This window comes from Ceratotherium simum, chromosome 17 (assembly GCF_057802395.1).
Source record: "Ceratotherium simum simum isolate JZ-2026a chromosome 17, ASM5780239v1, whole genome shotgun sequence".
NCBI lineage: Eukaryota > Metazoa > Chordata > Mammalia > Perissodactyla > Rhinocerotidae > Ceratotherium > Ceratotherium simum.
Window position 1 is genome coordinate 47435675 of NC_141916.1, and position 15586 is coordinate 47451260.

A 15586-nucleotide genomic window follows, 5' to 3' on the forward strand; every position below is an offset into this window, starting at 1 on the left:
GTGAGGATCAGCGCACCTGGTAACTGCCTGTGTTACTATGCATGTGAATTATTGGGGGGAGGCCTGGGCTTCCCCAGCGGTCTCCTCACTTCTCTGCACACCCCAAGTTTCCAAAGTCTAATGTGCGTAACTTTCTGGAGACAATGCCTCCACCTTTGTTAGGTTTTTATTTCACTCCCAAGAAACCACAGCCAATGTCTTAAGCCTTGGAACACTTTCCTTGAAGTCTACAGACAAGGGATCTGTAAGTCTACCTGCTCCTTTCCCGGGGCTCCCGGGTGTGTGTGTGTGTGTGTGTGTGTGTGTGTAGAGGTGAAACTGAGAAATTGGTGGGAACAGGAAATGACAGTGCTTTTTAGTGTGTACCATCTGCTAAAGTCAGGTCTCCTCTCTGGACGTCAGTTTTCTCATATGTTAAAGGAGGAAGTTGAACTAGACCAGCCTTTTCCAACAGATCTAGAATTCAAGCCAGGAATGCGAGCCACATATGTAATGTTAAATTTTCTAGCAGCCACACTAAAAGAAGCAAAAAGAAACAGGTGAATTAATTTTAATAATACATTTTATTTAACCCAAGAGATCCCAAACATTATCATTTCAACATGTAATCAATCTTTTTAAAAATATTAATGAGCTCTTTTACATTCTTTTGTTTCCAACTGTGTCCTCAAAACTCCAGTGTGTATTTTATACCTACAGCACTTGTCAGTTTGGACTGGTCACGTATCAAGTGCTCACAAGCCCCATGTGGCTAGTGGCTACCACGCAGGACTCCCCATCTCTAAGGGCTCTTTCGGCTCCGGCATTTTAGGAGTCTGACTCACCATGCCTAAGGTGAAGTTGGTGACACCAAGAAAAAGATGTTAAGTTGGAGGAGGGGGTAAAAGCAGAGGGAGGAGACCTGGGGGATTTCTCCTCCATCTACCCACCCCCTCCCCGAAGAAACTCAGGAAACCTGATGAGAAAGCAGTGAGTGTGTTTTGTTTTTCCTGTTGCTCCTTGTTCTCTGGGTGACATCTGTCTGGCGGGTCCATGGCTGAGTGTGAGAGAGCTTTGCGGGGATGCTTGTTCAAGCGCTGCCCTTGGTTGCCTGCAGCCTTTATTCCTCACTGTCACTGACTTCAGATCTCCCACCTTGTCCTCTTAGCACGCTCTCTTCCACCCTCCTTTTAATTTCTTTTTCTCCTCCCATCCCTTTATCAAGACGCCAGCCCAGCACCAAGTTAGGACTGCGGTGAGACACCCAGAGCACAAAATTTAAGGAGGCACTTACAACAGCCCTGAGAGGGAGCGCCGCCTTAAATTGGGGGCCCTGGGCACTTTGCTGCCTCTCCTAGTCCCAGTCCTGCCCCCGCATCCCTGTAGGGTCTGGCTGTCTGGGATGGGGGAAGGAGAGAGGCTGCAGAGGGTGGAATAGCTGAGTAATTTTGAGACACTCCCTGAGGGGGCCAGGAAGGGGGCCAGTAGATGAAATAATTCATTTGCTGGGTCTCTTGTCCTGCTAAAATGGTCTGGAGAACAAGGATGAAGGCCTTGGAAATCAGTGGAAGAAATAGTATAAAGGGAGTTTGGAGAGCCAGGGATGACTCCCACTCTAGTTATCCTCCTTTGAGTGTTACCTGGCTTCAAGTGACAAGTAGCATTGTTGAGGGACACAGAAGGGAAGCTCACATGACTGAAAATGAGGAGATGAGAAGAGAGAGCCGCACAATAAAGGTGCTTTGTTCCCCGCAGAGAGAGCTGGGCTGACGCTGGAGAGGACCTTCATTCTGCTACAAGGCCAGCAAGGGGCTCCTTTTCCATGAAGAAGGGCCTGGGTCAGCCTCAGTCTGGGAGTCCCAGAACCCAGTCCCTGCGACATCTCCCTTACCAACCCCCACTGCCCAACACCACCATGATCCCCACTCTTGATTGCAGGAATGAACTGGGAACACAGACGGCTCTACCAATGTCCTGGGGCTGAGCCCTTTACCAACGCTACCTCAGAATTTGGGGCTACAGAACCTCAGGCCAGGGGCTCCCCTTTCCTCTCCATTAACTAGCAAGATGGAAGGTGCCACTTGTCCCCCTCCCTGGCCTCAACTGAATCTCATTTAAGAAGCCCTGAGTGAGTAGGAGAACAGCACAGGAGAATTTTATTTCCTCAGGTCATTACACTAATGGGACTGCTAGTAACAGTGAACCACTGCTCCCGCCACATTCCTGCCAATAGTGGCTTTTCCATTCAATCGCTAAACCATACAGGAAGCATTTGAGAGCCAACTACACACCAGGCATTGTAGGAAATATAATACAAGGATGAAAAGATGCTACTCGGTCTTTATCCCCTGAAGGGCATTTCCATGTTTACTCAGCCATTCAGCAGCTGTGGATGATCTTCTGTCTAGATCTGTAACTGTGCTGGGGACTCAAAACTGCCTTTAAGGAGCTTAGTCTGGTGGAGAGATGGACACTGATAAAACAAAAGCAATCCATGCGTTAGATGTTAGGCCAGAAGAACACACAAGGACCACAGCTGGGCACCAAACGCCACGGTCAACATTCCCCACAGCATTCAGGGTAGCCCTCACCAAGCAGGGAGGCTTACAGGATGAGGAAGAGTTTTTCAGATGGAGAGGCCAGAAGGGTGAGGAATGGGGAGGGCACTCCAGGCAGAGGGGACAGGATTTGCAAAGGGACAGAAGTATGTCACAGCCCCGCCCATTAATACAGTGTGAGCACAAAGTGTGGGCAGTAGGAGATGAAGCTAGACAAGTTGACAGCAGCCGGATTGAGTGTGGAGTCCCAGACTCATCTTGGCAGCAGAAGGGCAGTGAAGCATGAAGCAGGGGACGAACATGAGGAGATGTGTAAGATGGACAGCTACTACAGTGGCCTTAAATCCAATGACTGATGTCCTTGTAAGAAGAGGACAGAGACACAGACAAGGCCATGGGAAGAGAGGCAGAGACTGGAGTTATGTTGCCACGAGCCAAGGAACACCAAGGACTGATGGCAACCACCAGAAGCTAGGAAGAGGCAAGGAAGGATTCTTCTTTAGAGGTTTCAGATGAAGCATAACCCTGCCAATACCTTGGTCTTGGACTTCTAGCCTCCAGAACTGTGAAAGAATAAACTTCTGTTGTTTTAAGCCACCCAGTTTGTGGTACTTTGTTAAGGCAGCCCTAGGAGACTAATACACCTCTGAATTGTAGACAACTTTGCATAGGCCAGCGGGTTATGTGAAATGCTAAAAAGAGCCTGCCTAGCCCAGCAGGAGTCTCCGGCGCTTAATCTTGAAGTGGCCTTGGTTTCGTCTTCCCACCCCCACCAGGTCGAAGAGAGAGAAGTGGAGTGTGCAAAGGGTAAACACATGCGGCTCGAGAGAGATGACACTTGAAGCCCCGGAATGCAGTCTGCAGGGAGCCTGCGCCTGCGGTCAGCACGCTGGCCAACCACCAACTCTGCCTGTCTCAGACCGCTTGTTATCAGGCTATTAAAAAATGCGATGGTTACAGCTCAGCCTTCCCCACCTCTTCTGGGATGGACTTGAAGATGGTGCTCATACTCAGGGTTTTAACTCCGAGGGAAGTTATGAGCTAAAGCCACCATGCCGAAACCAGAGAGGCACTGCCAGTAGCCCCAAGGCTGGGTTAGAGAATCCCATTAAGTGCCCAGACTGGTTCAGTGATGTGAAACCCAATGCAGCTGAAGTCTCCTCTCCCCACTCGCCCGCGCCCAGTGGATCTGTCCTGACATCTCTCTCTCTCTCTCTCTCTCTCTTTCTCTCTGGGGGGCTGTGCTCAGCCCAGGGCAGGGAGTCTGTGGCCAGGGGGGATCATATTGGCATGAACTTGAACGAACTGAACCTTGGAGTTAGGAAGATGTGGCCGGAATCCTACTAACAGCTCCAGAGTCTATTTCCTCATCTGAAAGAAGTGAGATCATAACATTTAATTCACAATGTTGTCGTGAGCATCGAATAGAATTCCAGCTAGCACATAGGGGATATTCAGTAATATTCATCCACTCCCTCATGGATTTCTGGCACTGAAGGCAGGAGGGCAGCTTCTTGAGTTTGTACATGAAAGACAAGCAAAACGGTGAGGCTGGCAAAATGCCCTCTCAGCACCCTACCCTTGTCAGGCCTCTCCTTCACTTCCAGGTACCCAAAGGCCCTTATACTTTCCATGTGTTGCTCAACCAATAAAAACTCATTCAAACTAAAGTGTTAAAGGACTGAAAGGGTGGCCTATGGCCCCTCCTGGGAGTGTTTTCTATTAAAAGAGAAGCCTCCTAATTCCACTCAGCAATAAAAAGGAATGAACCACGATACATACAACCACATGGATGAATCTCAAAAACATCATGCCAAGCAAGAGAATAAAAGAGTATGTACTGTATGCTTCCAGTTATGTAAAATTCTAGAACACGCAGAATTTATCTATGATGACAGAAAGCAGATCAGTGATTGTCCAGGGCTGGGGTGGGGGCTGAGGATTTCCTGCAGAGGGTCACAGGGGAACTTTTTTGGGGTAATGGAAATGTTCTATATCTTCATTGTGGTGGTTATTACACAGTGTATACATTTGTCAAAACTCCCCTTAAAAATGAGTGTATTTTATTATACATAAATTATACATCTATAAAAATGATTTTAAAAGAATAAAAGGGCCTATTAAAGAGATTGATGCACAACATTAAAAAATTAATCTCAGAGTAGAATTAGAAGGAAATGAAGGATGACAGAGTGAGGCTGTGGAGGGCATTTCAGGAGAACATCCTGGTCTGACAAAATTATTTGGTGTGATTTCCAGGCATAAGCAGCTATTTTAGAAATGTGGTTGAGATACCTGAATATTTAGGACTCTGTGATTACCCACATTCCTACTTGTTTATTCTTCACTCCCTAGTTTGAGACTAGGATATTTAACCACTCAACAAATATGTATTGCATATCTCTATGTGCCAGGCACACTTCCAGAAGGTAGGGATTCCACAGTGAACAAGACAAAGTTTCCGTCCTCATGGAGCTCACATCTTAGTGGCAGGAAGAAAACAATAATCAAGTAAATACGTCATGTTAAGCAGAGTAGGGAGGAGGGGTTGGAGGGGACAGATGCTATTTTCCACGGGCTGGCCAGGGAAGCCCTCTGTGAGAAGATGACCTTTGGGCAGAGACCCAGAGGCAGTGAGGGAGCGAGCCTTGCAGATTTCCAGGAAAGGCATTCCAGGAAGAAGGAACAGGAGTGCACGGCCCTGTGCTTGGCACGTTCTCAGAACAGCAAGGAGGCCTGAGTGACTGAGGAGGAAGGTGCTAGGGAGAGAGTGGAAGGAGCTGAAGTCAGAGAGGAAGTGGCGAAGGAAGAAGGTGCCCATCAAGGGGGCCTTGTGAATCACTGTGAGGTCTCTGGCTTTCACTTGCGGTGAGATGGGAAGCCACTGGCTGTGAGGAGTGACATTTGAGGCTGGCAGAGTCTGGAAGCAGGCGGCCAGAGGGAGGCCACAGCTAGAGAAGGCTGCTTGGAGCAGATGTAACAGTGGGGGAAGTAAGAAGTGACTAGGTTCTGAAAACATGCTGAAGACAAAGCCAACAGAGCTTGTTAATGAATTGAATGTGAGATATGAAAGAAAGAAAAGGAGTCAAGGATGATCCCAAGGCTTGAGGCTTTGGATATAATTGAAAAGAAAATCCTTTTGTTATATGTGTTATCAAGAAAAACTAGGGCGCTTGTTACTAAACTCTTCTTTAAATTAAATGACCATATTTTCAAAATAAAAAATGAAGCAGTGTGAACTACCAAAGAGTTTTGATGCCACACGCAAAGTGCAAGAGGCAATTTCAAAAATATAAACACCTCAATATTGAAATTTCTGAGCATTTTAAAGGCTTATGGGCTCGGTTGTGAGGTGAATATTTGAAACTGGAATGATCCCATAAAATGTCATAACCACCAACTTTTCCCAATAGAATTATAGAAATGCTTTCTTGCTGATTCTCCAAAGAATCATGAAATTAGAAATTATTTCATGGTCAAGTCACTTACACCAACATGGCTGAGTTGGATGGATTGCAATACTTTCATGATCAAGCAGGAGCTTGGTGACACAATCAGATATTAAGATTTAGAAATTAACATGAAGATTGTCAGTCCCTAGAGTGGTTTAAAATAAGTCAGTCATCATTTAAACAAAGGGGAAAAATATCACAGGAGCATAAATGATAATGTTTTCCATCTTGTTTTTAGCCTCTATGGTGCCATCTTCCACAAGTTTAAAGTCACAGGGTTTTTTTCACAGTTGTTCACAAGTGATTCATTTAGATTCCCAGTGTAGCTACAAATTCTTTCCTCTTTCTTCAATCCACAACATTTATCTCCCAGCCAATAAAATAAAATAAAAGGAATGAAAACATTTTTTTTGGTGAGGAAGAGTCACTATGAGCTAACATCTGTTGCCAATCTTCCTTTTTTTTTTTTTTTTTGCTTGAAGAAGATTAGCCCTGAGCTAACATCTGTGCCAGTCTTCCTCTGTTTTGTGTGTGGGTTGCCACCACAGCATAGCTTGACAAGTGGTGTAGGTCCACTCCCAGGATCCGAACCCACGAACCCTGACCGCCGAAGCAGAGTGTGCCGGACTTAACCACTACACCACGGGGCCGGCCCAGAATGAAAACGTTTGAACTCACATTGATTGAAGCACTCCAGACTTTCAGTTTAGGAAAACATGGAAGATCTTCACTTCTAAAACTGTTTTCAAATAAACTAACTTCCCAAATGCTGAGATCTCCATATGTCCCTAAAGTGGTAGGTTTGGCTAAGAAGAAAAGTGACTTGTCTGAAATTTACTTGATGAGGCAGTGGGACCCAGAAGAATATTCCTACCAAGACAAGAAGGTCAGTAAATGAAGTCAGTTCTCCCCTGAGTGCAGGAGAAATGTCTGGCTTTCCAATACAGACTGGCCTGAGGTTTTCGAAAAATATATATTCTTTAATACAGCCTCTATCATGGCTTCCTGAGTTACCAGAAGTAAGAATGAATCACCTGAGGAAAGAAAGAGGTAAGAACCAAGTATTGATTGAAGGCCTACTTTGTGCCAGCTCCCCTTTTTAGCACAAAAGAACTAAAGAGAACTATCCATGCATTTTCTCAGTGAACTTGTATAAAACACCTACTATGTGCCAGGTATGTGTAGTGTTTCAGATGAAACTGAATCAATGAATAAAATAAAAGGGCTTCATCCAAATTAATAAATCACTTTTGCATCAAAATGTCCTTAGCCTCCTCTCTTGTGTTGGAAAATCAGCAGGTGGGTGTTACCTGTCCCTTGGTTTGCTAAGTGTATTCAATGTGTTGGTGGGGGACCCCAAGGAACATGGCCAAAAGGGCTAGTGGTCCACAAGAGGTGCAATGAGAGGGGGCCCCCAGTCTGCTTTCCAGCCCCCAGGCCACATCTGAGTCTTGATTCTGGCTTTATCCCAGAGATGGGCCAATGGCTCCAGTGGACATAGGAGACTAATTAACTGGCTAATTCCAAGAACCGCACAGACCCAAACCAGACTGAAACTCCTGTGGAAAGAATCTGGGCTGGCACTCAGGAAACACTCCGAGGCCCTCCCAGCAGGACACACTGCCATGAGAGCTCCTAAACCACTCTAGCCTGCGACAGGTGGGGAGCAGAACAACAGTGCTATTGGGCTTTCCACTTGCCCGCCATCATTTCCTTATTTCTCTTGTACCACCCCAAACCACAACTGCTTGAAACATCTTTTCAAGAAACTGTTGGGTGTGACCTTGGGAGGGAACAGTGTAAATAGGCACTGACAAAGGTGAGTATTGAGAAAAGAAGATGATTTTAAGGGAAAGTGGGAGAAGACCAAGCTGCCTTCATCTTCCTAAAGATGAAAGGCCCAGATATTTCCAGTATGACTACTCAGTTTCCCATAACCAAGGCTTGTCCTAGATTCCTGAGACAGAGCTTCTGAATTGAGACCTATGGAAATTTTATTTTCCCGTTGTAAAGAAGTATGGCTCTCTTCCCACAAAATAACAACAATACTGTGTGTGTGTGTGTGCGTGCACGCACATGTGTGTGTGTATGCTTTGCAATGTTGAACTATTAGTAATATTTGGGATGAGGGGAACACTTAGCATAGTGTGTCTGGCCCATGATAGAGCATCAGTAAATAGTAGCTCTAGGTGGGAATAACTTGACGAATGAGAGGACTGAAGTTCAGAGAGACCACGGGACGTGTCTTAGGTCCCAAATCGAGTTAATTGAGAGGTCAGAACCCAGACCTCAGACCCCAGGTCTCCAGACTCCTGTTCCAGGCATCCAGCTGCTATATCACCCTAAATCCTACTTCATGACTTATTTAAGGATAACAACTTAGATAGCAAACCCTTCTACATCCTGCGTTTTTTCATCCTGCGTTTTTACTCCCACCCACAAAAAATGGAAGAAACTTCCTTGATATTCTCAAGGACCACCAATGTCCCCTGTTTTCTATAGTGCGGGGGTTCGTAACCCAAGGTCCATAAACCATATGCACCAGGGATCTAAAGATGGATTTCAAGTTGAGAACTCCTCTTTATTGTCAGAACTATGTGTGCATTTTCCTTGAGAAAATGTTCATAGCTTTTATCACATTCTCGAAGGTATCCATGGAGGGATAAAAGGTTAGAACCACTATTAACCTATACCCCTTCACATTTTGCTTGCAAGTGTAGATCAGGTTTTCCCTGGCTCTCGGTTTTAAAAGGATGCTGCCACAAGTGACATAAAGGTACAGTGGTGATATACCAACAAAGGCCTGGCTGAGAAATGGAGGATCAGCCCAGGGAATAAGCATTTCCCTATTTGGGCATATTATTTAAAGCCTACTTGCTTACTACCAAAGATTTTTTTCTCTCATCAAAACACTAAAACACATCATGGAATATTCATAAGAAGGAATAGTTTCTTTTTAACCAGTGTTATAGATTGGATGTTTGTGTCCCCCCAAAATTCATATGTTGAAGCCCTAACTCTCAAATGTGATGATATTTGGAGGTGGGGCCTTTGGGAGGTGATTAGGGTTAGATGAGGTCATGAGGGTGAGGCCCTCATGATGGGATTAGTGCCCTCAAAAGAAGAGACACCAGAGAGCTTGCCTGAGCTCCCTCTCTCTCTGCACAGAAAAGAGGCTACATGAGCCCACAGAGAGATGGCGGCCACCTGTGAGCCAAGAGAAGAGGCCCCAGAATGAAATTACCTTACCAGCACCTTGATCTCAGACTTCCAGCCTCCAGACCTGTGAGAAATAAATTTCTGTTGTTTAAGCCGCCCAGTCTGTGGTATTTTGTTGCCCAGTCTGTGGTATTTTGTTATGGCAGCCCGAGCTGACTAATACAACCAGTTTAGTTTCTTTTTCATGATAACAGCAACTGGCATCCAGAGTTTTTACAGTTTCCACAGCATTTATGTTTTCTTTGTCTCATTTTTTTAGAGTATCTTTACAGAAACTCTTCAAAGCAGAAGCTATTATCCTCATTTTACAAATGAGGAAACTGAGGCTCAGAGGTGAGTGGCCTGCACATTGTTGAACCTTCAGGAAGTGGTGCAGTGCCCACACAGCCCAGCCCCTAACTCCAGGGTCAGGCCATTCTCCCGCCGCGTCCCTCTGCCCTTGGCCAGGCGTGTGGCTGACAGTAAAGGCTGTGCTCTCTGCCACGTTTTCCCGGGCAAGCTCTGCTGTGGCCTCCCTGCGGCCTCGCCCAGCTGAGCTCATTTGCAGCTGGTGTTGCCCTGGGGCCTTAAACAGGCTGCTTTTCAGACATTTAGGTTTGACAGGAGCTGCGGCTCCTCCCTTAATTTCTCTTTCCGCAGTGAAAAGAGCTGACAAATTGACTTCACTGGAGCCAGGCTGGCATCTCTTAGCAAATGTCTCCATTCACAGCTTGTTTTCCATGATCTGTATTTGGTGTTATTATTGTATTTCTACACATTCTAAGACTCATCTATGAACTGTCAAATGGCTGTATCTTTACTTGGTATTAGTCAGGGACTTAACCTCATTTCTTGGGTTCCAGCTCACCTGTAACCTTAAGGGCTTCTAGCAGGCAGGGCCACCCTAGTCTAGAACAAGCTGGGAAGGGGCTGCTCTCAGTCCTGGGTCTCCCGCGCCCTCCCCACTCCCACTAATTCCATATCCTGTCCCATATCTCCTCTGTCTTCTGAATACCTTCCCACTTCTAATCTGCTCTTTTGTCTTTTTCTGTTTTAAGCTAACATCTGTTGAGCACTTTCTTATTCCAGGTACTGTATTACTTGCTTTATATCCATTATCTCAATCACTCTCCCCTCCCAGGAAGAAGCTGATAAACACATTTATGGCTATGAATATAGGTCAGATAAGGTTCACTGGGTTAACCCTGGGGCACTTTAGTGGAGACTGGACCTATGCCAAAGCGTGAATCTGTCGTTGTAATATAAAAGTATTAGTGAGCCAGTAAGGAAGGAAACACATGGGTTGGTTTCGTTTGGTAGACAGGAGGTGCCTTCCTATAAGACCTTGAAGCATGTTATCAGGTGTTCATTCCTCTTTTGCAAGACTGTTTCCGTTGGCAAGTACCATTACTCAGTTCAATTCAACACAATGGCACGTATTAAGCACCTACTGTGTGAGGACCTTGTACTAATCTTGCAACACAAAGATCTCTACACAAAGGAGGCCCCTGAACTGAAACTACAGAAAGTTCATGAATGTCTCTCCACATTCAGGGGAGAAGTTTCCTACGTTTCTGAGACTTTCAAGGTTCATCAACTCACTAGAGGTTAAGGATGACTGATTTACAGATATAAGCCCCCAGATGTTAAGATACTTTGTAAAAAGAATGAATACAAAAACAGAACTAATACATAAACACATACAAAAATGAAGTCCCCTCTCTCTGTTACCATCTGTCATGGAGGCATGCCGTGACCGTGCAGAACAGAAGGCCCCTCTACCCACCTTCACTCTCTCCTCTGGTCATGTAGCATCAATCGAGACTCAAGCAAAAGGAGTGGTTGTCTAACCTACTCTACCTAAGACACTTGACTAAGTTGGAAGGCCCAGGAACTGAACAATCTCTTATTCAGCCTGTCCATTTGGTGTTCACTTACTGTTACTCCTTATAAGTCAACTATTTAGTTTGTTTCCTTGGCTAGATATGCCTTGAAGAAAGGAGTCATCAAGATAAACAATTAAATACATATATTCATATTGTAATTTAAGACAACAGACATCTGGCTTAGTCATCTGGTTCATTCATTCATGCATTCAATCAACACTTATTATCCTACCTGGAACCAGGCTCTGGAGTTAAGGACATAAGTAAAGTAGGTTCTGTCCTTAAGGCCCTCACAACCTAATAGGAGGAACAGACATATAACCAGATGATTACAATACAGTGAGTTAAACACAGTGAGTTAACTCAATACACTGAGTTCTTAAAGCAAAGAAATAAATAAACTGGGAATTCAAAAGAAAAAGGGCAATTTCTCCCGGAGGGATAAAGAAGGCAGGAAAGATTTCACAGTAGAAATGACTTGTGAACTAAAGAATAAGTTAAGACCAGATATAACAAAGACACTTAACACATGCTGTCAATCTAGAGGATTCCGTTCATTCCTGCATGCATTCACTCAACAAATACAAATCCAACACCTATGCATGTTAAGCACTGACTTGCCAGGCTTCAACTCTGCAGTAATGAACAGTCAAAGCACCCACAGGGTGTGCCCCCTGCCCCTTTCTCCAGAGTGAGAAAGATGATTTGCATTGCAAACATTCCAGCTGGGGTGGAGGGCACTTTAGGAGCAAGGGCTCCCGAGCTCAGGCACTTCATAAGACAAGTTCAAGTCTTATAAACTTGAACTCTCTGGCTAAACGAAAGCCAGCCTTTGACAGGGGCTAGGTCAGGAAGGCCCATCTAACCCTCAAATGTCCTGCCAGAACACTGTCATCCACCTGAGGACGGACCATGAGCATCAATAAGAGTCTTACTTTGAAACGCTAATGTGCCATGAAATGCTAACATATTAATCTGGTCATTAGGTTATTATTATTCATACCTTGTGTGTAAATTATAATCCAATTCTCCTCTCCTAATAGTTGCTAGATATCTTCCCCCTTTGGAGCCCACTCTGCCTGCACCTGAAGAGCCAGCAGCATCTGGGAATTGATGCCTCTCCATTGCCCTGAACCAAAGCCTGGCTGACCCCTGACCACTGCAGGTACGTGGGGCATGCGTGGGAAAGCTCCAATCCCTTGTCTCAGGTCTTCTTCCTCCCACTCCCCACTTCCACGTAGACCCGGTGGAGGTCGCTGCCCTCTGCGCGACATCACCTGAGATCACACCGTATCACCTTACTTGGCTTCTTCCTTTGCCCTGTCCAGCTGTTCCACTGATCTCCCCCTGGGAGCCTGACCTACGGGTATGTACAGAGGAGGCACCCCACCAGGAAACTGAGGAGGGAAAACGGAAAGGCCTGGAAAATAAATCCCCACTGTCTGACAGTGTTGCCTTCAGAAGGCCCTTTGAGAAGGGAACACAGAGGCCTGAGACACGGTGTGTGAAGAGTGATTGGCAAAGCATCCTACAGGGTCCAATGTTGTTATTATTGTGACTCTTCCACATTCCTCTCTCAAGCCTTTAAACAGCCAATAACCATAGCTGCCATCCACTGCGTGCTGTGATGAAGGCCACGCACACTTTTCTCATTTAATCCTCACAACCACCCCAGGAGGCAGGCATTATTTGTATCCCCACTTTACAGGGAGGAAGCTGAGACTTAATAAGGTTAAATAACTGGCCCAAGACCACAAACCTGGCTAGGAGGAGAGCCAGGACCAACCCCAAGTCTCTCTGGCCAGAGACTGGGCTTTTCATCACCACTGTAGGTTTAGGTTGATGGTCACTCTCTCCAAGTGTTTCTGTGGATTGAAACTAGATCTCTGTGCCGCAGAGGAAAGGCAGAAGGGAGGCCCAGCTCAACAGGTCTGAAGGCCCCCTGCACTCCCCAAGCTCCTCCCACAGGGCTTTCAAAGGAAACCCGGAAGTGAGATTTCTCCCCACACAAGGTGTCTGACGGTATCACTTTGAGAGGAGTCAGGGCTCCTGTGAGATCCTACTCTGAAAGGCGGCAGGTCACTCTGATCTTCACAGGGAGGCAATGCTGACTTGAACTGAAAGTAAGCTTTATCATTGGCTTTTTATTCATTTAACATTTAGTTAACAATCATTTACTGAATGTCAACTAGGCATCAGGTTCTGTGCGAGGCCCTGGGCTTACCAAGATTAAAATAAAAACAAAAGCATAGCATGCCCTTATAAAAGGTAATAGTCTAATTTGTAGAGGAGACAGGTAGGTAAACAGGTGCTACAATGCAGGAAGTGCTGAAAAGGAGAAGCAGCTAGGAGTAAGACTGTCTGGGTTTTAGTTCTGTGTGGGTTTGGCACATAAGTGCTGTGGCGTTGTTTAAAACCTGTAAGCTTCAGTTTCCTCAGCAATAAAATGTGGATCATAGGACCTACCTCTTAGGGTTGTTGGAAAGATTAAACAACAAATGTATGAGAAATGTTTAACTGGAGACTGTTCCTGCTTAGCTCCTGAATAAATGCCAACCTTCACTACCTTGCGCTGGTCGGTGACTTAACACTTTCCTCCTCAGCTTCTCAATCTGTAAATTAGGGCTAAAACATCTTCCAAATTTCTAGATCTGTCAATCAACAGAGGTTGCCTGAAAACTCTGAGAGGTGTTGAGGGGGAAAAGGAGAGAAAGCCATCAGCCCTCAGAGGGCTTCCAGTAAAGCTGGGAGATGCTAAGAGTAGCATCCTGTTGGGAGAACAATATACACAGCATGTGAGTAAGTGCTGAGTTATATGATGCCTACCCTTCCTCTGTGGTTCTTCAAAGAGGTGGCGGTGGTGGTGAGGGGGTGACTCACAAGGGCTGGAATAGTGAGGAGACGCTCCCACAGAGGTGGGACCTGAACTGTGCCTTGAAGAACGTGTAGGACTCTACCAATCAAGGCCTCATATGGAATCAGGAACCGCATGGAGTGTTCATGGACAAGAGAAGAGGTTAGAGTGAATCCTAATAGGGGTCATTTAGAATGTAATGGATGAGAATACCACCAGGCTCATTCTTTGCCCATGGTCCCAGCAGCCACCCTTGCTGCTTCAGATGTCTCTTCTCAGGAGGCTACTCTTCCAAGTAGCAGCCACTGGAATCATCTGTTCTCAGCTGTTCCCAGACCTGCTAAGAACTGTGGGCTTCATGACCAACCTGCCTCCACAGAGAACGTTGGAGAAACACAGCTTGAAAGGCCAAGGATGTCCCAAAAGAGTAACCAATCAGATCTTACTAGTGTTTTACAGGCCAAATAAACCAGAAAAAGCAAATAAACACTCCCAGTCTGACCCAAAGGAGAACAAATGAGGCAGTTATGCGAAGATGGGGTGTGAACCTTCCAATAGAGCTAGAGAAAAAAAAACTCTCCTTCAAAGAAAATCGCTTACCTTGCTCAGTTTCCCTTCGGTGCAGTGATTCCTGGGGGGCACATCTATTTATTATCAGCAGTTGCAGGCATAAGCAATGGAAATGGAAACCGGACCTCCCAGCTAAACCATCCCTGTCCAGTTACTTATAGCTACTTATCTGTTTCCATCAAATAGTACATATTAAACTCATGCCTAAATAAACAAGCAAAAAAGGTTAATTTCCTGGCAGGAAATTTCTATGTAATTAGCAGCTCCAGTCTCTGCTCTCTCACTAACCAGCACTGTGACCTTTAGCAGGTCCACCCGTCTCCATCCCCATTACCATAACCTTAGGCCAGGCTACTACGTTCCTCTCCTGGACCACAACAGCTTCTAACTGATCCCTGTCTCTAGGTTTTCTCCTCCCCTAAGTAGTCCCCACTCTGGAGACCTTTACGATAGAGATCCTTCTAAAATCCCAAAGCTGGTCAACTCTCCCCTCCTTAAAATCTGCAACATCTCTTCATTTACTCTAGGATAAAATTCAAACACCTTTGTATAACTATACAAAGTCATGCTCTGGCCCTTGCTTACCATTCCAGACTCCTATCTCACCTTTCCCCATCTGGAGTCCTATGTTCCAGCCATATTTAACTACTTGTGTTTCCCTATATAATACTAATGATAACCAACACTTATTGAGTGTTTTCTATGTACCAGATATTGTTCTAAAGAACTCTTCATGCATTAACTAATTAAATTGTTGTAAATTTAATCTTTACAACGCTACCAAATAATAACTATGATTATCTGCATCTCACAGATGAGGAAATTGAGATACAGAAAGGTTAAATAATTATCCAGAGTCACCTGGAAGTAAATGGTATAGAACCTGAATGCACCATGCTTATCACCTCCTCTTCTTATCTCCAAGTCTTTGTACAGGGGGTTCTCTCTGCCTGGAAGACCATTCCCTCTCTCCTCCTTTCTCTTTCCCACCCTTTTTTCACTTGGCTAACTTCTACTCTTTGTCTGAGAGTCACTATGTATATATCTCCTCCTCTGAGCTTTCCCTCCCCAGACTGCCCTCTCCCCTCC